This window comes from Rhagoletis pomonella, unplaced genomic scaffold, assembly GCF_013731165.1.
Source record: "Rhagoletis pomonella isolate Grant_MI unplaced genomic scaffold, Rhpom_1.0 Rhpom_scaffold_00004, whole genome shotgun sequence".
Classification (NCBI taxonomy): Eukaryota; Metazoa; Arthropoda; class Insecta; order Diptera; family Tephritidae; genus Rhagoletis; species Rhagoletis pomonella.
Window position 1 is genome coordinate 17,932,937 of NW_023458558.1, and position 7,241 is coordinate 17,940,177.

A 7,241-nucleotide genomic window follows, 5' to 3' on the forward strand; every position below is an offset into this window, starting at 1 on the left:
TTTACCATTGGCAACTGCTACTAACTAATACTACAAAATTCATTTTTGTTTGTATTTCGAGCACACTTTTCCAATAGATCGCAGTACATACAAACACACATATGTATGTAAGTATCTCTCTTACCATTATGCTCTTTTTTTATTTTCATTTGGCTATTATGGCTTTATTTTGGTCGTTGGCCGCAAATACGAAATTGATAATCGCACACAAATGTCTCCATAATCGTACACACAACACTGTATAGATATATGTATGTATTTATGAACGTTTATATGTATGTATGTGTACAAATTAACGAAACTAAACAGTGAATGCATTACCAAGTACAGTGAAAGCTCCCATAAGCGGACACCGATCATCATCTGCTTCATGATGCATTAATACAAGGTGTTATCTATCGGCTTGAAGGTTCTCGCTCTAATTCCGCCATATTGACTGCTTCAGGTGAAACAGTGTTACTTCTTTAACAATTCTTTCCTAATAATATATGTAGTTGAATGTTTTTTTTTATTTTTCCTCTTGTTTTCTTAAAAAGGTATTTTATATTATTTTATTTCATTTCATTTGTTTATAGGAAAACATGAAATTTTATATTTTTCCCCCAAATGGGGATTAATTTCTTCCCGTTTTTCTTCTTATTTTACTAAGCTAAGGCAGTATCAAATCGAGCTGTCACAGCTGATACAACCTTGTATTATTGCATAATGCATCTACTTTTTGTCCGCCTATAAGAGATGTTCGCTGACGGGAATTTCGTAAAAAAATAATATTAAAATTCAAATTTAAAAAAATTTAAATTGCGGGGTTTTCAATTCCAATAATATTTTTTCTTGAATAGACAGAATCAGAATGAATTAAAAATAACTTCAAATATGTGGCTTTTTCTTTCCTACCGACAAATCTCATTACCCGCTTCGCTCAAGCAGCAAGAAGAGGGCAACGAAAAGGCAATACTTTTTCTTGAAAAGAAAATATCTTTGAATGTGTACGTATGTACGTATGTTCTCATATAGAATCTCACATCGTCGCTGAAATGCAAAACAAGCCGTAACTAACTAAAACTGTTTATTGCATAAAACGATGTGGGGTCTCATATTCGATGAAATGCATCATAAACAATCAAGAAGTGAATTTTGAATTTTTAATTAGTTCCTAATTTTGGAATTTTATTTGTATATTACAAATGCAAGAGTCAACATTTGACTGAAAAGAAAAACAAAATCTACCTCATATTAGAGCTTCGCGTTCGCTTATGGGAGATTTTCTTTCATGACTAGACATATTTGAGTGTCCACGTCCGTTTATTGGAAAGTCCGTGTATGGGAGAGCAATTTGTATTAAAAAAAGAAACCAAAGATTGTTCGTTCCCAAGAATGTGTCCACTTATTAGAGCGTCCGTCTATGAGAGCTTTCACTGTAATTCTCCTATTCCATTCCAGTTGTATCCGCTGCAGCTGTACTTGGGGCCGAAATGTCTGGCCCTTTGCGAAATTCTTAATTTGAGTTTAAATTTGACGGTAGATTACATACATACATACATACATATGTTCCTATGTACATACTATATGTCCTTGTAGAACATTGCAGTTTTTCCAAGAACCAGGATGGAATTGTAAAATATGTATTAGCTCGTGGCGCTTTCACTCAAACCAGAAGCAATTTGGCCCGATATTAGAATGCCTACCCTGTTGATTCCTTGAAAATTTTGGCTTACTAGAAGTTTATTCAAAGCTTTGGTAGCGGTGAAAGCACTGCTCGGTGCAGGGTGCCACCCACCAAAATTTCGCAAGGCAGCTCTATAAAATAAATATGTTTCACGACCGAATGCCATAAACTAGCACTTTTACGTAGGCAGATTGAGACTACTATAAATCGGACGTCCAGTTCTTTAAATGAAGATTTAAGAATCTCTAAAACATATTGAATATTTAATATATTAGGCTTATTGGTTGGAAATTCATCCAGTTGTCGTGATCTCATTTCAGCGCTTTACGAACAACGATTACTTTAGTCTTCCTCCATATTTGTGGGACATGATTCCGTACTGAAGCACTTAAAATTTCCTCGAAATATGACTGAAAAATTCCGTCCTTGACAAATTTTTGCTGAGGGTGGCCTTCCGCAACGCAGGACATGGAATTTTCTATAGATGCACAAAATTCTCTTAAGGAGGCCTTCTCGGCATCCCGAATGACTACGTAACCAGATTCTGCTCGATGGCATTTAATGATGAAATATATTTAACTAGCGGTGATATTTTCGCTTATAGAAACTTCTGCTAGTCAATGGTAGCAGCGATTAGTATTTTTTATACCCGAGCGCACTTGTGCACAAGGGTATATTAATTTTGTTCACATAACGGTTGTTTGTAACAGCCAAAACGAATCGAGATAGATATAGACAAATGTATACATAAATTACCAGAATGAATGGAGAAATCGATTAAGCCATGTCTGTCTGTCCGTCCGTCTGTCCGTCCGTCCGTGTACACGATAACTCGATCAAAAATTGAGATATCTCAACGAAATTTGGTATGTAGGTTTCCATTTATCCAAGGTAGGTTGGTATTGAAAATGGGCGCAATCGTACTGTAACCACGCCTACTTCCCATATAACGGTAATTTTCAGAAATACGAAAACTGCGATATTTTAGTAACTACTGGAGATTATTCACTCAAAATTGACATTTACAACAACTTTTAGACGAAAAATAAGAATATTATAAATTTTCGGAAAATGGGCGTAGCCACTCCCACTTATGGTTACATGTGTATATCTTGGTAACCGCTGCACCAATTTCTTCCAAACTCGGCACAATTGTTGGCCTTCGCACAAAATACCAAACGGCCGAAAAGTTTTAAAATCGGACAATAACCACGCCCACATCCCATATAACGGTAGTTTAGAGAAATACAAAATCTTCGATAAATCAATAAATATTAAAGATAATTTATTCAAAATTGATGCTTGCAACAATTCTTTACCAAGAAATACGTTATGTTAAAATTTTGGAAAATGGGCGTGGCACCACCCACTTATGATCACATATATATCTCGGTAACCGTTCTACCAATTTGTACCAAACTCGGTATGGTTATTGTGCTTGCCACAAAAAAGCAAAAGGTTGAAAATTATTGAAAGCGGACTAAAATTGAGGCCGCTTTACATATAACGGTAAATTTCAGAACTGCTTGAAACTTAAAAATTCTAATTTACTCAAAATTGATACGTCCCGGCTTACCATGTAGCGGTAGCTTTCGGTAAGGTAACATATCGTCGTTTAAAGTGCAAAACCGCGTATCACCAAAATGCAAAACCGCGTATCAGAAAAAGGCAAAACCGCGTATGTGAAGTTGTAGAAATTATTTTGTAGAGCGTAAAAACACTCTTATTTCAAAATGGTTCTCTTTTTTATAAAGCCATCGCATTTCTTGCTAGAATATTTCAGAACGAATGGATAAGGATTGAGCCAAGAGCTTGTGTGAGCAAATCCAATTTTTGGCTGCCAATGTCAGTTACGCGGTTTTGCAGAATGACGATACGCGGTTTTGTACTTTAAACGACGATATATACAATACTTGCGCCGGGTATTTAATGTTCGGCTCCGCCCGAACTTAGACTTTCTTACTTGTTTGGATTTATGTATTTTGATTGCGAATTTTCTACCATCTAAATCAGGATGGTGTCTTGCTTCTATTCGTATTTCATACTTTAACCATTATTGAAATAAAAAGATGTAAAAATGATTTACAGTAATTTTGGAAGCATTAATATTTAATTTTCTCCTATATTTTCTCTAAAATTCCGATTCGGAAAAGGGGTCAAAGACCAGATGCCTCTAAGGACTCAAAAAATTGAAATATTTTTGTTCTCACTTAATGCCCAAAATAGAAACTACTAAAGTCGAAGATATCGCATAAAAATTTTAGTTTCGATTGGAGTCGGTTAAGACGTCTTTATAGGGTAATCTGAAATTTGACCCCTGTGCGGCACACCTTAACGGACTTCAATCGGGACCAAAATTTCTATGTGATATCTTAGACTAGCGTAGCATCGACGTAGGGGTTGAGGCTTAGGAAATCTTATGTAGGAATTTGCTTCCTTCATTTAAGGACCACCCTAATAAAAGTAAAAGTCAGGTCACAGAATTAAAGTAATCAGAAATTACCTTAAATTACCTACCTACCCTTAAGTGTCTGATACGGCAAATCCTACATACAATACATTAATAGAAAACTTAGATTCATGCTCCCGATTTTGAACAGCATTTTCCAGGGAGTCACCATAAACCGATTCTTTTTAGTCCGGTTCAAGTAGCTCCCGATTTCCAGTTTTTACCCTAAATATTCTCTGAGTAGCAACCGAACACATTGCGAGGATCAAACATCACCTCGGACCAATATCTTGTGGTAGCCAAGATACGCAAAATTTGCGCCCAGCAATGCAAGGATGCTCAACGTTGAAAAGCTAAACTCACAACAAACGACCAATTTATTCGCCACTCTATATCCAACCGCCACAGAAGTAGTCTGATTTCAGGGAGCTAAAGAAGCAAATGGTACGATGAGCTATTATAGGGAGCTGAAGAGGGAAGCGAGACCTATTTTCCGTAATAAAAAAAGACAGGTCGAAATATGTGATTGCGAAGAGCTTGAAATTCTGTTTGACAGGAAAACGCTCGAAAATTTTGCCGGAATGTCAGGCGGCTTACGGAAGGTTTAATGGTTCTCAGCCTAATGGACAAGAAGGGCGGCCCCACCATATGCGCCAACTACCGCTCTAAGTATTGGATATAAGGTATTGTGTAAAAGACTAAAGCCCACGATCAACGAACTGATTGGGCCTTTTCCTTGTGGCTTTCGACGTGGTAAATTCACCATAGATCAGGCATTAACCATACGCCGAATAATGGAAAATACTCGCGAGAAAAAGAATAGAATCAGAATAGCAATACCACCAGCTCCGTCAGGATTGCGAAGGACCTATCTGAAAGGACTTAACCGCTCAGGCACAATCCTGGTATATGGTACAGAAGCATGGACAATGAAAACATCTGATCAGCCAGCTGTTGGAGTGTTCTAGTAAAAGATTCTGCGGAAGATATACCACTGCGAGTTGGCGATGGCGAATACCACAGATGCGCTTTACCAGACGATGGAACGAAGAGCTGTATAAGCTTTACAAGGACATGGACGTGCTGCCGCGAATTCAAGTACAGCGGCTCCGCTGGCATAGACAGAAACGCTTCCCCGCTGAAGGTGTTCGACCCGGAAACCACTGGTGGCAGCAGAGGAAGAGAACCCCACTGCGATGGAAAGACCAAGTGGAGAACGACTTGGCTTCACTTAGCATTTTCAATTGGCGTCAGTTGACACAGAAGAGAAACCACAGAAGTGCTTTGTTGAACTCGGCCGAAATCGCTTAGGCGGTTACAGCGCCAAATAACAAGAAAAAAGAAATAAATGTAAATATAAAGAATTATATTATTATTCAATTTAAGTCGAAACATTTCCAAACTCGCCATTATACCATTTTCCTATTAGCACTCTAAATATAAGCATCAAATTACGGTTATACAAAATATTAATAAATTAATAAACTGTCCTATTATAATCACTCAAATGGATTCGTTGACAAAAGAGACCATTTACCCATTCTCGATAACAATATTGCTTTACAAAGGGTGGTGAGCAAATTTTGTACAGAAAAAGTAGATGAGTATTTTTGTTTGCGGCCACGATGACGCTAATACTGACGTAAAAAAGATGCATGTATTGACGGTGGCATCATTGACATTGACGTGAAGGGGTACCACCAGAATATACCAACTCTAGTTACTGCTGTATGTATGTACAATAGCGTTTGCGACGGTCCCGCTGGCGTACTGCGACGGGCGCTTGAAGAGCTTATCATCAAGCGGAGATCTTTTTATTTGCAAGTATGAAAAGCGCAGCAGCAGCAAAACGGAAATTATATTTTTGCGATTTCTTTTGTTGTGGCGGCCGGATAAAATTGTTGCGCCACGGCTAGAGCCATCCATGCCACAGCCACAGCCACAGCCGCAGCCACAGTTGCAGTCGCGGCCACAGTTGCAGTCGCGCGCAAAAGCTACCACCAAATATCAACAAAAGTGAACAATGAAGAGAGGAGATAGAGAAAAAAGCTCATTAAAAACGGGTAGAATCATTACGCTCCAATGGAGGGACGATTACTTGTAAATGAATGAATGAATGATGAAATGGTCGACTTAAAAATCAAACAAGCGTACGACGATCTGCTGCAGCGCTGCACCAAAATATGTATTGGACTTATGGTAAATCTGCATAAATTGTCCCTTGTCAGCGATAATTAATTTGAAAAGAAAATTAGTTGCTTGTTATTTTTTTGAAATTTTTATTATAAAATTAATTATGGATCAGATTCATCATTTAATTTATAACAGATATGTATGCAATTTTTCTGCGATACGAGTATGCTCGTAGTATATATATCTCCATTTCCCACAAAAACAGCGAAGTACAGAACAACATTTTTTTAACAAATTAATTTTCATCACATTTCCTTAATATTGTATTCACACAAATAAATAGCTCTATGCGCCTGCAAACAAATCCAATATCAGAGCGCATACATACATTCTCCTTCCGCCTTCACCCACTTCTCTGCCTTTTTCCATCCACAAAAGTTTGCTGCAAAATAACTTTCCATCCACAGTGTGCATCAGCGAATAAAAGCGTAATCACCATCTTCTCGCTCTCTTCACCGCTGCTTCCCGCTTTGCCACATTTCCGTGCATTGTATGTGGTGCGGCAAGCGCACCAGCAATTTGACTGAACAAATTAAACTCATTTTAAGGATTATTATTATTCGAAATTGTTGGCTTGGAAGTTGCTCGCTCCAACGCCATTGAAAGTGATAAATTGCTTGATAGTGTTGGGCGAAGTGTTGAAAGTAGTTATGTACATTGGTTGGGTGGATAGGATAGATGGAGGTTGGTAGGAGTAGTGCGGTGCAAGTGCAGGCAATGACTATTATTTTGTTTTATTTGTGTTCAAGTGGCCTTAATGTTAGTTATTTTGCGCTATTTAGAGTCATCCCTCTTGTGCTTGTTCATTAAATAAGTTCAGTAGATGTGCAGAGGTTAACAATTACAATTACATGTTTAGGTATTGAAAATGGTCTTTTAAAACTTTATTCGTGAATATCCTTGAAAACTCACAATAGTTATCATTGAAAAAAA